Source organism: Jaculus jaculus, chromosome 10 (assembly GCF_020740685.1).
Source record: "Jaculus jaculus isolate mJacJac1 chromosome 10, mJacJac1.mat.Y.cur, whole genome shotgun sequence".
Classification (NCBI taxonomy): domain Eukaryota; kingdom Metazoa; phylum Chordata; class Mammalia; order Rodentia; family Dipodidae; genus Jaculus; species Jaculus jaculus.
Window position 1 is genome coordinate 23,484,320 of NC_059111.1, and position 21,093 is coordinate 23,505,412.

The 21,093-nt window shown below is 39.7% G+C and overlaps 1 protein-coding gene across 2 annotated transcripts in view; it reads left to right on the forward strand.

Annotated features, from left to right (window-relative positions):
* Positions 1–21,093, forward strand: part of Peak1 (pseudopodium enriched atypical kinase 1) — a 286,254-nt gene that overhangs the window by 59,897 nt on the left and 205,264 nt on the right. The window lies entirely within an intron of this gene.

Sequence of the window (21,093 nt, forward strand, 5' to 3'; positions counted from 1 at the left end):
TGAATGTTTTTGTGTTAAGCTGATTGATTCTGTCAAAAATAAAAGGATGGAAGCATCTTTAAGACTAAAGCATCTGTAAGACTAAAAATTATTAACTGAATAAAAAAATGACTGCTGCCTAAAACCTGTTTCTTTATATTAGTCAGGTTATGAGTAAGAAAAACTTTCAGTCTGGTTTTTTGAGAATTTTAATGTATGTACATACTATAATTTGATCACAATTCCCATCATATTGTCTTCTTTTTGTCTCCCTTCCCACACTGGTCCACTAAACCTCCTTTAAAAATTGTTTTTATTGACAACTTCCATAATTGTAAACAATAATTCACGGTAATTCCCTCCTTCCTCCACTTTCCCCTTTGCAACTCCACTCTCCATCACACCCCTTCCCCTCTCAATCAATCTCTCTTGTATTTTGATGTCATGATCTTTTCCTCCTATTATGATGGTCTTGTATAGGTAGTGTCAGGCACTGTGAGGTCATGAATATCCAAGCCATTTTGTGTCTGGAGGAGCATGTTGTAAAGAGTCTTCCCTTCCTTTGGCTCTTACATTCTTTCCTCCACCTCTTCCACAATGAACCACCTGAGCCCTTGAAGGTGTGATAGAGATATTTCAATGCAGAGCACTCCTCTGTTACTTCTCAGCACCTTGGTGCCTTCTGAGTATCCCAAGGTCACCACCACCCGAAAAGAGAAGCTTCTCTAACCAAAGTGAGAGTAACATTAATATATGGGTATGAACATTAAGAGAAGTGCTTCCCTGGGCTATTTGGTGAGCATAGTATATACATTTAGCCAGATAACCAGCAGATATTATATCCCTAGGGCTCATGACTATCTCTTTTGTAGGTTTTCAGTATCAGGGATATAGTCCCCTTTTTTTTGAAATAGTCCTTCTATTTTGATGTCTTGTGCTTTTTGTCCTCCTCTAGCATCTGTGTGACGTTTGTGGGTCAATATTGTACAGGTCTTGCAACAACATTCACTCTGAGGTCATGAGCATGCACCAGTCAGTTCATGTCTGGAGTACAGTACTCCAAAATACTCTCCACCCTGTGGCTCTTTCATTCTTTCCATCCCTTCTCCATCTCTCCAGTGGATGGAGTTCCACTCTCCATCTCTATTTTAAGAGACACACAGTGTAAGTGTCATAGGTTTTAGTCATAGTTATAATTAATTGGGCTAGCTGATCTTGGGACCTTAGACTTTTTTCATGAGCCAAATTAATTATCTTACCATGGAGATCAGTTGGAACAGATAATGTGAAAGTACTGTATGAAAGATATTTCACAATTAGAACTTAAGCAAGATCTTAGCCCCCTTTCCTGTCATCTTTTTAATTCCAAGCTCAAGCAAACTGCTTGAGCTTTTGCATATAGGTAAATATCATTTATATTAACTTCTAACAACTCCTAACAATACCACATTTTTCTGTTTTCTATCACATGCTTACCTTCAGTCTTTTTGTATTGTTTTTAATAATTTTTATTTCAGAGACAGACAAGTATGAAGGCAGACGGAACAAGAGTGCGTATGAGCATGCCAGGGCCTCCTGCCCCTATAAACAAACTCCAGATGCATGCACTACTTAGTAATCTGGCTTTACCTGGGTACTGGGGAATCAAACCCAGGCCACCGGGCTTTGCAAGCAAGTACCTTTAACTGCTGAGCCATCTCTCTAGCCCCATTCTCCTTGTTGACACCTGGATTATCAAGTAATAAGACTGGATTCCATTGATCTTCACTTAGGTTGTTTCTTTTTTAAAAAAAATAATTTATTTTTTTTGAGAGAGAAGCAGATAGAGAGAGAATGGGCACACTAGGGCCTCTAGCCACTGCAAACGAACTCCAGATGCATGTGTCACATTGTGCATCTATCTTTACGTGGGTACTGGGGAATTGATCCTGGGTTCTTTGGCTTTGCTGGCAAGTGCCTTAACTGCTAAGGCATCTCTCCATCACCTCATTCCCCCCTATTTTGTTTCATTTAATAATTACTGTGAATCTTGTGTGGCAGGAGGTATTGGTCTCATTTTACTGATGAGGAAAACCTGGGACTCAGAGAGTTTGTATATTCCAGTTCAGTTTTCTAGAGACAGTGTTCTTTTGAAAAGCAAGGGGCTTATGTGAGGGCACATCAGCGTGTACCTCAGCTAAAGCAAGCTTTTAGGCTGGCCATGGTAGTGCACGCCTTTCGTCCTAGCACAAGTAGGAGGGTTGTCATGAGTTCGAGGCCACCCTCAGACTACATAGAGAATTTCAAGTCAGCCTCGGCTAGAGACCCTATCTCAAAACAAAACAAAACAAAAAACCCAAGCTTTTGATCCCCATTGGTTTTCTTTCTTTCTTCCTTCCTTTTTTTTTTCCCCCCATCAGACTGGCTAGAGTCTTAACTGCTGTTGTGGAGAGAATGTATATGTTCAATAGCAATAAGCATAATTTGGGTTTTTTGAGTGTGTGTGCATATGGGTACAATGCACATGTGTGTGTATAGAGGCCACAGATTGATGTTGGATATCTTCTTCAGTTGCTTTCCACCTTATTTTTTAAGACAAAATATCCTTCACTGACCCCAAAGCTCACTGATTGAGCTGGACTAGCTAGCCCTTCAGCTTCAGTGATCCCCTGTCTCTGCCTCCCCAGTACTAGGGTTATAGATACAAGCTGCCACACGTAGCATTTACATGGGTGCTGGGATCTGAGCTCAGTCCTCATGCTTGGCAAGCACTACTGACTGAACCAAATCTTCAGCCACCATAATTCCGAATTTTTTTTTTTTTTCGAGGTAGGGTCTCAGTCTGGTCTAGGCTGACCTGGAATTCACTATGTAGTCTCAGGGTGGCCTTGAACTCATTGTGATCCTCCTACCTCTGCCTCCCGCTGCCCACCACACCCAACAAATTCTGAAATTTTAACATTACATCACCATTACAAAATGTCTTGTGAGTGTTATGTAACACATGGAGAATATCTGGGCGTCTTTCAAAACTGAAAAATATAGTTTGTCTTTCAAATAAAATGAGCTAATTCTTTTTCCCATTTTCAATGTTTATTTCTTCAGTTAGCATACAAAGTAATGGGTTTCATTGTGCCATTTTCATACATATGTGCTGTACTTTATACTAATTTTGTCCTCAAGCTAATTCTTTTTTAATAGGCATGCTTTATTTTTAACACATAGCATCATTTATTATAGATGCTTGTGAATCTAAAGTGTGTTTTGTGCTTGTTAAAGAAGGGAAGCAGACCAACTTGCTTAATTTTTTTTTCCATTTAAAAATCCTACAAGAGGGCTGGGGAAATGGGTCAGTGGACAAAGCACTTGCTTATAATTTTTATTTAGTTGAGAGAGAGTGAGTGTGGTGCTTGTTATCCTAGCGTGCCTCGGTTGAGAAAGGAGTGGAGGCAGCTGACTCCCCTGGAGTCTTGCCGCAGTGAACATGGAAACCAGAGACTTTCCTCGAGGTGGAAGGAAAAGACTGACACCTGCACTTGTCCTCCAGTCTTCACCTGTGCGCTGGGGCAACCGTGTGCCCGCCCCCACACCACCCTTGCCAAGTATGGTGATGCATGTCTACAGTCCCATCCAGGAGGCAGAGGATGAATTTGAGACTAACTTGGGGTACATAGCAAGACCTGTTTGAAAACAAAATAGTCCATTTTGTTTTGAAATTTTTAGAAAAATGTTAAACATGGAATTTTCCTGTAATTTTCTTTGTTTTTATGGCATATGTTATTTATATTAAATTAAAAAATATCTTGGCTGAAGAAATGGCTCAGTGGTTTAGGGTCATGCCTGCAAAGTCCAAAGGCCTGGGTTCAATTCCCCAGTACCTATGTAAAGCCAGATGCACAGTGGTGTGTGCATCTGGAGTTTGTTTTCAAGCAGCAGGAAGCCCTCTTTTCCTCCTTCCATCCCTCTATTGCGAATAAATAAAATAATTTTTTTTTAATCTCTATGCTGGGTGTGGCAGGGAGGCAGAGGCAGGAGAATCACCATGAATTTGAGACCAGCCTGGAGCTACAGTGAGTTCCAGGTCAGCCTGGGGTAGAGTAAGACCCTACCTAGAAAATAAAATAAAATTCTCTAGACTCTCTGAAAAGTAGGTCAAGCAACAATTGGGACAAATGCATCCTGAACCATTCATTTCAATCTGGGTTTCATTCATGATGCTTTGCTTCAGCATGTCCTATTATGAAACTCAGCCAGTGTTAAGGCACACAGGCCTGGATACTGATCTTAGAATGCTGTTGTTTTTGGTATGAATCCCAGCACTGATTCGTCCAGGACTGTCATACATATCTGTTCTGAAATGTCTGTCCTGGCATTATTTCTTTTTTTCTTTTTTAAATTTTTATTTATTTATTTGAGAGCAACATACACAGAGAGAAAGACAGGTAGAGGGAGAGAGAGAGAATGGGCGCGCCAGGGCTTCCAGCCTCTGCAAACGAACTCCAGACGCGTGCGCCCCCTTGTGCATCTGGCTAACGTGGGACCTGGGGAACCGAGCCTTGAACCGGAGTCCTTAGGCTTCACAGGCAAGCGCTTAAGCGCTAAGCCATCTCTCCAGCCCCTGGCATTATTTCTTAACTGATTTTTTTTGTTGTTGAAAGTTTCCATCTAAAATCAAATTCCTATAAATAGTTTATTGGTCATAGTTATATTTTTAATTTTCCAAGTGATGACTTTGAGATAGCTATATTACTTTGAGATCTTATTTGAAGTTGTTCTTATAAAACACTGAGGTTCATAAACCTTTTCTTGCCAACTTACTGTCAATTTCTATACTCCAACCCTCCTTATTATATGACTGTGCTTTTTTTTCTTAGTACCTAATCACTACTTGATACTTATTTCATGTTCATCTCCTATGGACACAAAGGACAGTCTGTTTTTTTTTTTTTTTCTAAAAGATATTTATTTATTTAAGAGAGAGAAAGAGAGGAAGAGAGAAAGAGAGAGAGAGAGAGAGAGAAAGGAAGGAAGGAAGGAAGGAAGGAAGGAAGGAAGGAAGGAAGGAAGGAAGGGTGTGCCAGAGCCACCCTGTGCATCCACCTTTACGTGGGTACTGGGGAATTTAACCTGGGTCCTTTGGCTTTACTGGCAAGCACCTTAACTGTTAAGCCATCCTTCCAGCCTGACAGTCTATTTCTTTTAAGCAATATTTTTATTTATTTAATTTATTTATTAGACAAAGAATGGGTATGCCAGGGCCTCCAGCCATTGCAAACAGACTCTAGGCACATATGCCACCTTGTACATCTGGATTCCGTGGTTCTGGGAAATTGAACTTGGGTCCTTAGGCTTCTCAGGCAAGCACCTTAACCATTAAGCCATCTCTCCAGCCCCTGACAGTTTATTTTATGTGCTGCTGCTGTAGTAGTGATCCTAGAAAATATTTGTTGAATAACCAAATGAAAAAATAAATACATTTTCTATTGAATACTAACAAATATTTGTCCTTTGTCCATTCTTTCCTTCCTTTGCTAGGAAATACATTCTATTTTTTTTTTTTTTTTTCAGCCACTGTTAATGTACTCTTGACATTTTTCTCCTTCTTTGCTGTTCTGTCCCCAGTAGGGCTTTGTTGGAGGAAGGGAAATTCCTTGTAATTCTTAAGCTGTTGAGCTGTGGCTGTTTCAATCTGTCTATTGCTTACCAGGTGGGTGTTGGAGCTGGTACAAGCTAGTCACAAAAGCAATTAATAGACAGGAAAACAGACTCCCAGCATCTGCTTCAGTCTTGCTTGAGTTGGCCCCTTCCGCAAGGGATCATCACTGTCAGCTGAACAAAATGAAATTCCCTTCTTACAGACATTTTTCTGTAGATTTATAGAATAGAAACAAATTGTTAGTTTACAAAATGAATTAAAATGTGCCAACAGAATAGAACAGAATAATGTCCTGCTGCTGCAACTTGAATTCTGAGTCAAGTCAAGGCAGCAACATCTATTTTCAGGAGATAGGATATTGAAGCTGGGCCACTCTGGGTTGTATTGAAACGCTAATGTTATGTCAAAAGGGTAGATTTAATAACATTTATCAGCACTGGTAAAGAAAATGGCAATTGCATAAAATACAGTTTTGACCCTCAGAGCTTTGGTTTATGTCATAGTCCTTGAATCTTTACTTCTTCAGTTAACATATGGAAAGGGGAAGACATTTTTAAACATCTTATTGAGAGTTTTAAAATATGTATATAATGGATTTTGATCAAACCCCTTCCCATCACACTTTTGTACCCTCTTCCCTATATCCCTTCCACTGAACCTCTTTGATGTCTTTCTTTTCTTTCTTCTCTTTATCCTCTCCCTGCTCTTCCTGACTTCCTTCCTTCCTTTCTGTCTTTCTTTGTTATCTATGATGATATGTCGATGGAACCAATATTATTTCAGTAACCAGCACCACTGTGAGCTCATGAATGCAACAGCCACCTCTGTCTGGCACACAATATTCCAAAGCACTCCTCACCATCTTCTGCTCTTACATTCTTTGTGCCCCATCTTCTGCAGTGTTTCCTGAGCATTGGCAGGTGTGATAGGGATGTCTCCTTTAATGCTGAGCATTTAACAGTCACTTCTGAGCACTTTGATGAGTTTTGAATCTCCCCAGTAGTCACCACCATTGTGAAGAGTCTCTGATCAAAAGTGAGAGTAGCGCTGGGCGTGGTGGCTCACGCCTTTAATCCCAGCACTCGGGAGCCAGAGGTGGGAGGATCACCGTGAGTTCGAGGCCACCCTGAGACTCCATAGTGAATTCCAGGTCAGCCTGGGCTACGGTGAGACCCTACCTCGAAAAGCCAAAAAAAAAAAAAAAAAGTGAGAGTAGCACTACTATAGGAGCATAAGCATTAAGAGGGCAATTTGATAGGCACAACATAGCTATCCATCTCGTTAGACAGCAGTAGCAGCTTATCCTCTAGGGCCTGTGGCTTGGAAGGCCTCTAGTACCCACTTTTACTAGAACTAAAAATTCAGTGCTAGGATCTGCGTATGAGAGAGAACATGCAGCATTTATCTTTCTATACCTGGGTTGCCTCTCTTAATATAACATTTTTCAGATCTATCATTTTCTTGCAAATTTCAGTTTTCTGTATTGCTGAATAAAAATCCATTGTGAATATGTACCACATCTTCATTACCTATGCATCAGTTGCTGGCTATCTGTTGATTCTATTTCCTAGCTTCTGTGAATAGAGCAGCAATAAACATGGTGAACAGGTATTTCTATAGTAAAGTTATGAGTCCTTAGGGTATATGTCTACCAGTGGTGTATAGGTGGGTCATATGGTGGATCTATTTTGAACTTTTTAATAAATCTTCGCACTGATTTCCATAGTGGCTGCACCACTTTACTCCCACCAACAGTGGATAAGGGTTCTTCCCCTACATCCTTGTAGCATTTGTTGTCATTTGATTTTGATTTTTTTTTTTTTTGGGGGGGGGGTAGGGTCTTGCTGTAGACAAGGCTGACCTGGAATTCACTATGTAATCTCAGGTTGGCTGGCCTTGAACTCACAGTGATCTTCCTACCTTTGCCTCCAGAGTGCTGGGGTTAAATGTCTGTGCCACCACACCTGGTTGATATTTTAATGATAGCTATTTTGACTGGAGTGAGATGTAATGTCAAAGTACTTTTAATTTTGCATTTCCCCAATGATGAAAAATCTTGGACACTGGTCATTTGTACTTAACCCTTTGAGAACTCTTGGTTCAGTTCCCATAGCTCATTTTTATTGGATTTTTTTCTTGCTTAGTTTTTGGAGTTCCATATATATTCTAGAGATTAATCCTCTGTCAGATATATAGCTGGCAAAGATTTTTTTCCACATTCTATAGGTTTCTCTTCATTCAATTGACAGAAGTTCCTTAGCTGTACAATAGCTTTTTAGTTTCATGAGGTCCTCTATGTTGTTTGTCTTATTTCATGGGCTACCAGAATCCTATTAGGACATTCCTAACTAAAACCTATGTCTTGAGGCGTTCTTCCTGCTTTTTTCTCTAGTCACTTCAAGGTTTCAGGTCTTACATTGGGGTTCTTGATTTGGAGTTATTTCTTTGCGCATAGTGAGATAAAGGTCTGGTTTCAGTCTTCTGCCAAGGTGGTATCCAGTTTCCTCAGCAACATTTATTGAAAATGCTATCCTTTCTCCAATGTGTGTTTTTGTCTTCTTTGTCAAAAGTCAAGTGGCCTTGGTTGAATGAGTATGGGAAGGCATTTGTTTAAAAAGGTATTTATTTATTTCCAAGGAGAGAGAGGGGAGAGGGTAAGAAAGGATATGAATGAACATGAATGGGCACGCCAGGGCTTCTAGTGCTGCAGAGGAACTCCAGATGCACATGCCACTTTGTGCATCTGGCTTTAAATGGGTACTGGGGAAGTAAACCTGGATTGTTAGGGTTTTCAGGCAATCACCTTAACTGCTGAGCCATCCCCTCCAGCCCCTCTGAAGACATTTTTGAATGAAGGCTACTTAATCTCTTTTGCATTTCAGTCTTCCAGTTTTTACCTCAATCAATATGGATTGATTTTGTAATGCTAGATCCTAATTATTGTTATGTGCCATAATCAAAGTATAGATGTAGGTTTTAAAATGTACTTAAATGAGTTTTATATATTGGCTTGCATTGCATATTGACTTACCCTTCAGTGATATCAAATATGGTGGTGATCTGCCTTGATCATTTTTGTTATGTTTCATTTGACATGATTTCTAGTCTGAGCTAGTAATAAAATATGCTTCCTCTGAAAGCTGATCTAGTCAACTAGTCAATATCCTTTTTTTCCCATCCCTTTAGAACTTTCAACTTTCATGTCTTTCATGAAGCTCATATGCCATTAAATTCTACTTTAAGTATTTTATTACAAAAATTAAGAGAAACGCAATGCAAAGTGAGGGTAATAAATTCTCTTTTTTTGGCATGTGTGTGATGTATGATGTGCACACATGTGACATGTCAGTAAAGGATATCATGTGTCCATTCGCTTTTGCTCCCCACCTTATTTCCCTGTGGCAGTCTCTCACTGAGCCTGGAGTTTGCTGTTTTTCAGTTAGACTGGCTGACCAGCAAGCCCCAACGATCCTTCTTTCTTTACCCCATGGAAGCTGAGATTATAGGCATTTGCAGCTGTGCTCAGCTTTTAATGTGAGCACTACGGATCAAAATCAGGTCTTCATGTTTGTTTATCAAGCGCTCATACCCACTGAGCCATCTCCTCAGAAATCTGTCATCAGAAGCAGTAGTCTAATGAAGAACAAAAATCATGTAATACCCTCAATTGGTTCAGAAATTTGTCAAGAGTTAACATCTGTTCATGATAATTATCAAACTAGGGATAAAAGAAAACTACTTCAGCCAATAAAAACCATTCATGCTAGGTGTGGCAGCATGTGCTATTTTTTATAAAATTTATTTATTTATTTATTTATTTATTTGAGAGAGAAAGGCAGCTACAGAGAGAGAGGGAGGGAGAGAATGGATGCACCAAAGCTTCCAGCTGCTACAATTGAACTCCAGAGGCATGAACCACTTTGTGCATCTGGCTTATGTGGATACAGGGGAATTGAACCTGGGACCTTGGGCTTCACAAGCAAGTGCCTTACCCACTAAGCTCTCTCTCCTGCCCTGCATGTGCTTTTAATCCCAGCACTGAAGAGGAAGATCCCAGAGACTTGCTCACTGACTAGTCTAGCTGACAGATTCAATGAGAAACCCTGTCTCAAAAAATAGAGTGGAGAGTGACTGATTCGAAGACACCTGTTGATGACTGATGGTCCTCATGCTTATGTGTACATATGTGCATGTTTCCCCACCCACAAGTGTACCCTCCACACAAGTGTGCCTACACATACATGCAAACATGAGTACACACACATACACATGCAAAATAATTTGGACCCTTAGACTGTATACAAAACTTTGCTCAACATAGCCTGAATATAATATAAGAAGTAAAATTATAAAACTTAGAAGAATACAGATGAAAAACCTAATGACATTGGATTTGGCAATTTCTTGGCTATTACACTAAAACAACAGGCAAAAAAAGGAAAATGAATGTTAGACTTGCTCAAAATGAATAACTTTTACATCCAAGGAAACTATCAATAGTGTAAAATGGCAACCTAGAAAATGAGAGAACATACTTGCAAATCATATATCTAATGAAGAATTGGTATCTAGATTACATAAAGCACATTAAGCATGTTTGGAAGTCTTACATTAGTAGTGTTGAGTGTGTCGTGTATGCAGATGGGTGCTTTTTGATATGATGGGATGTAAAAACAGTTACTCAGAAGATGCTGGCAGCTGGAGAGTATTTGTTGCTTACCGTTGTAACCCCCTGGCTAATGATAAGCTACGGCCTGCTGCCATTTCACAGCATCATGAGTGAGTATCATCCCATCTCTCAGTCATTTAGGGAAGATAACAATTGTAAATCCAATTTATGCTGAATGTATCACTTTTACACCACTGTACAATTAAAAAATTAATTCAAACCATCATAAGTCAGGGGCTGGATTACATGCATGTCTTTGCTTACTTTTAAAACTCAACATTACTTTTGAGATTTAATTTTTTGTTTAAGCCATACAGAGAGCCATACTTGATGTTTTAAGTGTAAGCACTAAGGAGCCTGAGGTAGGAAAATCACCATGAGTTTGAGGCCATCCCAAGGTAGAATGAGATTCTGCTACAAACCTACCAACCATAAAGAGAATGTTTATTTTTTATTTATTTCCATTATTACTTTATTATGTATTATTATTATTGCATGTGTGTGTGTTAGCATGTATGCACCCATGAAATGTTCATGCCTGTAGTGTGGTGTACTTCCCTGTTTTGGCCTGAAGGGAATGCCAGTGTTCTGATCTAACCCTCTTCTGCCTGTTCTTATTTGAGCTGGGGTCTTACTTATCCTAGAACTTGCTCCCTTCCCCTTTTTTCCCTTGAGCCACGGCAATTCCATTTTTTGTTTCCTATGGGACGGAGTTGCCAACACACGTGTGTGCCCATACCCAACTGTTTATGTGAGTCCTAGCGCTGGAACCCTTAGGCCTTCTCAAGCCATATGCTTGCACAGGAAATGCTCTTAGCTGGTAAACCCATCTCTCTAGCATGAGAGGACGTTTATTTTAAGGTAGTTTAGTGGTAAAAAAAAAATAAATTGCACTAAATACTGATTTTTTTATTGCCACAGATATTCAGGATTCTTACAGTAACAGCAATAGAAAAATCCATGGTTTTCTCTGGAATCTCCTTTGATTTACTTCTGACCTGACAGTTAATTATGTGATTTTTTTTTTTTTTTTAATTTTTGAAGTGAGGCATTACTGTAGTTCAGGCTGGTCTTGAACTCATGTTGATCCTCCCACTTCAGCCTTCTAATTGCTAGGATTATAGGTATGAGCTACCATGCCCAATGGAATTTTTTTTAAGATTTATTTTTATTTGTTTGTTAGAGACAGAGAGAGGGAGAAAATGGGCATGCAGGGTCTCTAGCCACTGCAAACAAACTCCAGATGCATGCACCACCTTGTGCATCTGGTTTATGTGGGACCAGGAGAATTGAACCTGGATCCTTAGGCTTCACAGGCAAGTGCCTTAACCACTAAGCCATCTCTCCAGCCCTGGAATTTTTTTTAAAAGAGGCTTTATTATATTGATGTCAGAGAGAGATTTTCAGTTTTATGTTTTTATTATTATTCTATGTGTACTCAATTGGGATTAGATTATTTTGTAGTATTCCATGGCTACTACCTTTTAAGGATAAGCAGTAAAAGCTTAGAAAGACTAAATTATTTCACATATTCCTCTAGTTGGAGAGCATACCCTTTTCCCTTTTGGTGTTCAAGTTACATGTTTTCTGTACCATAAGCATCAGTTTTTGAGAGAGAGCATCATTTCTAGATTAAATTAGATGTTCTGTGTAATTCCTTTTATGTGAAGAAAGTCATTTGGAATGGAGAGCACTGGACCTAATCTTTTTTTTTTTTTTTTTTTTTTTTTTTTTTTGGTGTTTCAGCATAGGGTTTCACTCTAGCCTAGGCTGACCTGGGATTTACTATGTAGTCTCAGGTTGGCCTTGAACTCACAGTGATCCTCCTAACTCTGCCTCCCAAATGCTGGGTTTAAAGGCATGCCCCATATTTATGAGGGTGAATGCAGCATGGCTTATCCAGTAAAAGAGAAGCTGTCATTGTCTTTGGCAAATTTTTAAATCATTTTTTTTTGTTTTGGTCAGATCTGTCACATAGAGTATTATAGTCTTTGGAGAAGGCTACTTCCACTGTTGTCTGCTTGTTAGCTGTCCATGGTAACTTGTCAGTACAGATTAAATGCTTATTGCTCACTTTATGAACTTGCACTGCTGTTTTTGAGTGTAGCAACAAACAAAAACCTTGAATCTCTACCATTCTATACTTTTCAAAGATAATGACCTCCTCCTCTACCAAGACAATTACTATAGGCTTTGGAAAGCTGTGCGGTAGTTCTTCTGAGTTTTATCTATCAAACCTGTGAAATATTTATTTATATTATAAAGTACTGTTGGTACATTCAGATGTCATCCTTGATTGCTTTCCACATTTCATTCTTTTCCCCTCAACTATTACTTTATTTTTATTTCCTGTGTTTAAGTTACATGGAAAAAGGCAACCAAGCAGTTCTGCCTCATTTCAGAAAGTTTCCATGAACACCAATTATGTGGTAACCAGTGGTGACATCTTTGAGTCAATACTGACAAGGAGGGTTCGGCTATGCTGCTACAGTTCATCTCCCCCAGGAACACGGCCTCCTGGCCACACAGGCTACACTAACCCTGAGCTTCAGTGCGTGGCACAGACTCCGATCTAGCCTCCGAAGCTCTCAAGTTAAGTGAGATAACTGGGTTTAGAAAATGTTTAAAATGGGGCTGGAGAGATGGCTTAGCGATGAAGGTGTTTGCCTGCAAAGCCAACGGATCCCTGTTGGACTCTCCAGGACCTGCATAAGCCACATGCACAAGGTGATGCATGCATCTGGAGGCTCTGGCACACCCTTTTTCTCTCTCTCTCTCAAATAAAAAATGTTTAAAATGAAACCCAGGTAAGTTTCAAAATCATGCTCCTTTAAAAAAAAAATTATTTATTTATTTATTTATTTATTTGATAGCGACAGAGAGAGAGAGAAAGGGCACGCCAGGGCCTCCAGCCACTGCAAACGAACTTCAGATGCGTGCGCCCCCTTGTGCATCTGGCTAATGTGGGTCTTGGGGAATTGAGCCTTGAACTGGCTCACAGGCAAGCACGTAACCGCTATGCCATCTCTCCAGCCCCAAATCATGCTCTTAACATATTGTCTATTCAAAATTTACATCCAGCACATTCTGGAATCACATGGCCTTCCTTATAAAGTTGGCTGTCTTCAGTGGAAAACTCAGAGATCCAACCCAATGTGCTACTGCAATTTTTGCAGTTCACATCTCAAGCCGTGGCTGCCAGTGAGCATGACCTGATCTTGAACTTCACTGTACTTCAGTCTGTTGGCTACCTTGTTAAAAAGAAATACTCAGCCAGTGGTACCTGTGAACCAAGTGACATGAGTTCTAAACCATTGTTTTGGATTGTGTGCACAAGAAAACAGACAAGAACCACCAGTATGATGAAGGAAAATTCTGCCATTTTGAAAGCTGACTTCTAAAAACCCTGAGCAGTGGGCAGTAAGACTTCTGCTGTGAGCAGCTGTTGCTCTTCAGCTAGGTTGGCCCCATTTACTGAGAGAGGGCTTCCTGCTGGACTAGAGCTCACCAATTAAGCTAGACTAGTCAGCCAGTGAGCCCCCAGGAGCTTGTGTCCACCTCCCCAGCACTGAAATTAGAGGTGCACGCCGTGATGCCCAGCAAGACCTGTACTCCTCTGCCCTTTCGGGAAATCTGTCGTCTTTTCCTCTAAGAACTTGGCACTTGCTGTACAGTCTTTCAGGGCAGCTTTCTTTGTGTCACTGTTAATTCTTCCTTTTCTCTTCTTTTTTTTCTGAGGTAGGGTCTCACTGTAGCCCAGACTGACCTGGAATTTACTATGCAGTCCCACGGCTATTTTGCTTTCTAAAATTAAAGCATGTATTAATTGATCCTTCAGGAAGCTGTTGTCATCACACCTATCCTGGTAGAAGATTCCCTGGGAAGGAATGATGTTAATGTGGCATTTCTTTCTTTTAAAAGAAGTGCTTTTTATTTGCAGGGGCATGGGGTAGAGAGAAAACACACACTAGGGCCTCTTGCCATTGCAAATGAACTCCAAACACATATGTCACTTTGTACATCTGGCTTTATGTGGGTACTGGGAAATGGATCCAGGGCCTATAGGGATTGCAAGCAGGTGACTTTAACCACTGAGTCATCTCCCAGCCCAGCATTTATTTCTTACACTTCAATGATTGTAGTGGGGGATGGTGAAGTACTAATAAGTACCTTTGAATTGGTGAGGGTAGAAATTGTGAAATATTACCTATAAGCATTGATTAAAAATAATAAGCTATATAATATATAGTCCTAATAATAGCAAATAGTGTTGGAGAAAATAGCAGAATAAGTATGGCTTCCAAACTTCACACTTTTAACTTCCCATTAAAAATAGTAGTAAAAGCTGGGCATGGTGGCACACGCCTTTAATCCCAGCACTTGGGAGGCAGAGGTAGGAGGATCACTGTGAGTTCGAGGCCACCCTGAGACTACATAGAGAATTCCAGGTCAGCCTGAGCTAAAGTGAGACCCTACCTCATAAAAAAAAAAAAAAATTAATAAAATAAAATAGTAGTAGAGAGCTGGGCATGATGGCGCACACCTTTAATCCCAGCACTAGGGAGGCAGAGGTAGGAGGATTGCTATGAGTTTGAGGCCACCCTGAGACTACAGCGTGAATTCCAGGACAACCAGGAAAAAAATAGCAGTAGGAGGCTGGAGGAATGGCTTAGCGGTTAAGGCATTTGCCTGCAAAGCCAAAGGACCCAGGTTCAATTCCTCAGGACCCATGTTAGCCAGATGCCCAAGGGGGCGCATGCATCTGGAGTTCTTTTGCAGTGGCTGGTGGCCCTGGCGTGCCCATTTTCTCTCTCTCTCTCTCTCTCTCTCTCTCTCTCTCTCTCTCTCTCTCTCAAATAAATAAGCAAAAATGAAAGATTTTTTAAAATAGTACTAGAAAATGGGCATGGTGGTACCATTAGTCCCAGCATTTGGGAGGCTAGATAGAAGGATCACCATGAGTTTAAGGCTAGCCTGGGACTATAGAGGAGTGAATTCTAGGTCAATCTGGACTAGGATTGAGACACTGCCTCAGAAAACCAAAATAAAAACCAGTAGATATCTGTGGATCCTAAATCAAATAAAACCCACAAATCTGCCCCCCCCAAACATACATGTGTACTAGAAACTATATTTGGTACTGCTCACCAGCAAGCCTAGAATAACTGCTAGGCAGCATTGTTGATGGGCCTAGGGTGAGAGATCCATTCTGAGAAAGCATCTTTAACCTGAGCAAAGCTCTTGGCTTATGGCCCTGAAAGGCATAGTACTTAAGCTGTATTCTTGCTTCTCAGACCAGAAAAATTGGTGCTTTATGAATACTGCTCATTGATCCAGAGTTTATTATAGCACCTCCCCAGAAAGAAGCCTATCTAAAACATGTCGCCTTGTCCCCCAGTTCCCAGTTACCCCTGCCTCCAATCCAGACTAAACTGCTAGATTTCCCTAGTAATAATCAGTTGAGGTTTTGGTTGTTATAGCAGATCATTAAGTTGTCGTCAGAGCTGTGCAAGCTGAGTATGAGCAATGAAAAGAGCAGTCTTAAGATTCTGAATGCATGAAAACCAGAGCTGCCAAATTGAACTCTGTATTAGAAAGCTGCCGAAAGACAAATTTGTGAAATCTTTTCCAAACTATAAAGGCTAAAGATGAGGGAATGATAATAAGATAAAGGAAGATAGGAGACTTAATGTAAAATTAGTAGCAATATCAGAAAGGAATAGAGCCCATGCACTGAATGGAAGAAAACATTGCTGACCTTAAATTATCACAATGAAATATGAAAATATTTCCTGATGAATTGTTCAAAGTCATAGGCATTTCTATTAGAGGGAATTTGAAAGGACCTAAATTTTGAAGGCATTAGAGAGAGCCAACCCATAAAATCTCACATGAAAGAAAAGCCTCCTGGGTCTTAAGTAGCGAAAATGTTGAATAGAATATCCAAGTGTCTTCTAGAATAAAGGATAGTCAGGACTTGAAAGACTTTATGGTTGAGTATAGTCACCATTTGAAGATATGATTACCTTAAAATCTAAGGAGATTATTTGGAAGCCTGTTTGAACTAAGTTATCTAGTTCACTATGATCTAAATATACTAAAATCAGCATTTTTCAACATTGAAGCAATAAATAGATGCTACAATGGAAAAAAAGAAATTTTTTAAAGGGTGTAGCTGGTTTTTTAATTAATTATTTATTTATTTGAGAGCGACAGACAGAGAAAGAGGCAGATAGAGGAAAGAATGGGTGCACCAGGGCCTCCAGCCACTGCGAACGAACTCCAGATGCATGCGCCCCCTTGTACATCTGGCTAACGTGGGTCCTGGGGAATCGAGCCTCGAGCTGGGGTCCTTAGGCTTCACAGGCAAGTGCATAACCATTAAGCCATCTCTCCATCCCAGAAAAAATTTTAAAGTATTTAGGAACAAATAAAAATGTGCTGAAAATTAAAAAAAAAAAAGGGGGCTGGAGAGATGGCTTAGCGGTTAAGCACTTGCCTGTGAAGCCTAAGGACCCCGGTTCGAGGCTCGGTTCCCCAGGTCCCACGTTAGCCAGATGCACAAGGGGGCGCACGCGTCTGGAGTTCGTTTGCAGAGGCTGGAAGCCCTGGCGCACCCATTCTCTCTCTCTCCCTCTATCTGTTTTTCTCTCTGTGTCTGTCACTCTCAAATAAATAAATAAATAAATAAATAAAAATTAAAAAAAAAAGTGCTGGAGCCGGGCGTGGTGGTGTTCACCTTTACCCAGCACTCAGGAGGCAGAGGTTAGGAGGGCTACTGTGAGTTCAAGGCCATCCTGAGATTACATAGTGAATTCCAGGTCAGTCTGAGCTTAAGTGAGATCCTACCTTGAAAAAACTAATAAGTAAGGAAATGAATGAAATGCTGAAATAGTTTCTAAAAAACTCAATTTTGAAGCCTGGTGTGATGGTGCATGCCTTTAATCCCAGCACTGGGGTGGCAAGGTTATAGGGATCACTGTGAATTCAAGACCAGCCTGGGACTACAGAGCAAGTTCCAGGTTAGCCTGAGCTAGGGTGAGACCCTACCCTGTAAATAAAAAAAGCACTTTAATTTTGGGCTGCCAAGATGGATCAGGAGCTAAAAGTGCTTGCTTGTAGAATCTGATGGTTTGGGTTCAGTTACCCAGTACGCATGTAAAGCCAGATGCACAAGATGGCACATGTGTCTTGAGTTCCTTCTGGCACAATCAACCATCCTTCAGCCTCCCTTCCTCCTTCCTCCTTTCTTCTTCTCTTCCTTTTACCCTCTTATTCCTGTAGGAAATAAATAATTTTAAAACTGCTTTTTGAAGAAAGCCCAATATTATATGGTTTCTCCCCAAATTTACAAACTTAAATACAATTTCAGCCAAAATACTAATTAAAATTTGAAGGGGGCAGATAGAGAGATGGGGGAAGGGAGAATGGGCACATCAGGGCCTCTTAGCTACTGCAAATGAACGCATGTGCCACCTTGTGCATCTGGCTTACGTGAGTACTAGGGAATCAAACTTGGGTCCCCAGGCTTTGCAGGCAACACCTTAACCACCAAGTCAAGAGTTAAAAGTTCTAACTTTTAAAATTTATTAGGAACTTTAGTATATGAACATTGTAACTAGGTTATGTTCCAATTCAAAAAGAAGTGGGGTAGGAAAGGGAAATTGATTTAGAATAAGTTTAAAAGATTTTTCTGTTTTTGTAAGTAGAGTTTCACTCTAGCCCAGGCGGACCTGGAACTCACTCTGTAGCCTCAGGCTGGCTTTCCTCCTACATCAGCCTCCCAAGTGCTGGGATTAAACTGTGTGCTACCATACTCAGCCCAATTGAGAAATTTTGGAGAAATAGATTTATGAAGTTAGAATTTTAATTCAATGTATTAGAAGAATTTTTAAACTTGCTATAATTAAAACCATACGAAAATTATTAAGGATGGAACAAATTAGGGTTCTGAAAATGGATTTATCACTGTGTGGCAATGAAACCATTTCATTGAGAGTAATGAATTACTGAGCAAATAGTGCTAGGAATATTGGTTTCGAAATTACAGGAATATAAAAGTAGTAGTATACTTCATTCTACAAATTAAGATTTAAGATGTATATAGTAATGAAATATTTTAAATTGGAATAAAAGCTCAAGAAAATACATGTGTGAATATGTAGTCAAGTTGTATATTTTCTTTCTCCCTCTCTGTCTGTATTGGTACTGGGGTCATGGAGCTGTACTTCCAGCCTTTTCCTGTTATTAACATTCAAGGAAATATTCTTGGTACATAAACATATATAGCTATTAGTGAAAAGAAATATATAAACAAGTATAACAAAACACTCAGCATTCTATTCAGCTAGAAACCACTGGTTGTATATGGGAAGACTTTTAAATGTAAAAGTACACGTAAGAAGGGATTGATCTGGTGTCGAAATACCATTAATATAATTAAAAGGCATATTTCAAATATGAAGAAATATTTATGCTTTGTGACAAAATTTAGCCCCTTAATATATAAAGGACTTATATATATCAATAAGTAAACAAACACCTGAGTACAGAAGTGGGCCATCATGACTACACAGTTCATTAAGAAAAACAGAGGAAAAAGCCAGTAAGAGTGGGAAATCATTGTTGATCTCATGAGGAAGCAAAGAAATTGAAAGTAAAATAATGGGGTACCTTTTTAATAGCAAAGCCTTTTAAAATGATAATCCTGGAAATGGGAGAGTATTTGGAAACCTGTCACTGTCTTTAGCTACTAAAATATATATTATCAGCTACTAAAATGTATATTTTCCTCCAGCTTTTCTATTTTAAAAATTAAAAAAGAAGACAAGCACACATTACTATATTACAAGGCACTTTAAAAAATATTTATTTAGGGCTGGAGAGATGGCTTAGCGGTTAAGCGCTTGCCTGTGAAGCTTAAGGACCCCGGTTCGAGGCTCGGTTCCCCAGGTCCCACGTTAGCCAGATGCACAAGGGGGCGCACGCGTCTGGAGTTCGTTTGCAGAGGCTGGAGGCCCTGGCGCACCCACTCTCTCTCTCTCTCCCTCTGTCTTTCTCTCTGTGTCTATCGCTCTCAAATAAATAAATAAATAATTTTAAAAAATATTTATTTATTTATTTATTTGAGAGTGGTTATGTGTTCTGCTGTGTGTGTATGGATGTTCCAGGGCCTCTTGTTACTGCAGACAAGCTCTAGATGCATACTTCTCTTTGTTTTTCTGGCCTTATGTGGGTCTGGGGGGGGGGACACCCAGATCAGCAGGCTTTGAAAACAAGTGCTTTTAAGTACCCCATCTTCCCAGTCCAGTGACTATGGATTTCTTTTTAGTTCTACACACACACACACATACACACACACACACACACCATCAGCTCTTCATGTTTTGGTTAAAAAAGAAAAGATTCAAATACTCATTATTAGCAAGGAGTAAAGTAATATGTTACCCTAGTGTTGTAATGAATTTTGATACAGCCATACTTGGCAATTTAGAAAAATATGTTTAAAAGCATTGATAATGTAATTACCCTTTGAGAGTTTTACCTTAATTTATTCTAGAGAAAATACTGGTTGGGCAAGAAGGCATGCCAGTAAATACAAAGATTTTTATAGTATTGCATATTTAGGAACACCTAAATATTCAAAATATAAAATAGGTAGAATATACTATAGTATATATTTATAGTGGCATGCTTTGCAACAATTACCAATGCTTTACAAGATAACATTAAATGACAAGAACTGAGTATTGAGTTTCGCATACACTCTGATCCCAGTTATTCATACAAAGAATACTCACACAAGAATACTTAGTTCCTAAGTTCCTGCAGTACCCTGGGCATTGTTGTAGGACCTAGAGAAGCGAGGAAAAATAAAGCTGGCCATTTGTTTGCTTCCATGAGCTTACATTTTAGTCACAAAGAGAAAGCAATAAACAAGTAACTTGTCAATGGGTCATAAGTGCTGTGGAAACAAAAAGTAACACAGTAATGCTGATAAAAGTATACCAAGGGAGGGCTGAGGATAAGATCGCTACTTTACTTTATAAGGTAGGTCGTAGAAGGCTCTGCCAAATGGCATTTGATTAGAGACTTGAACCAAAAAGCTAGCGTGAAGAAAGCCATATTGCTCTCTAAGGGAAGAGCTTTCCCTATGTTCCATCAGGAGGTTGGAGGTCAGTTTAGCTGGCACAGATAAATCAGAGGGAAGAGTTTGTAGGAAATAGGCTTAGCTTGGAGGTAAAAATTAAGGACCTTAATGGGACGTAAGCACTTTGGCTTTTACTCTGTGGTGAGATGAGAAGCCACTGGGATTTAGCGGAGAGGATTGATATATGACTAACGTTTTCTAAGATTGTTTGGCTGTTTGGAACATGATGGACTGGAGAGCAGCAGGAATTTGGAAGCATGGAGGTAAACTTGTATCTTGTACCTTGTCGAGAGATATGGCAGCATGACCAGTGAGGAGAAGTGATTTGATTCTGGATTTGCATCTCATATACATAGTCTTATTTGAGGAAATAATTAAAGTAACAGTAACATGTTAATAGCTATCAACATGTTGGGATTGCTGATGATTTGTGGGGGGTTTTTTGTACATGAATATAGTGTAATTTGATTAAAAGCCCCTCCTATTACCTTCCTTTGTTTCCCTCTCCCTCATTCTACTGAACCTTCTTTCCAGCTAGCTCTTCTATTTTTATTTCTTTCTTTTTTTTTTTTTTTTGTCCCTCCTCATCCATGCTGAAATGTTGATGGGCTCAATATGGTGCAGGTCTTGTGAATATAAAGATAGCTGACAGCTGCTGCT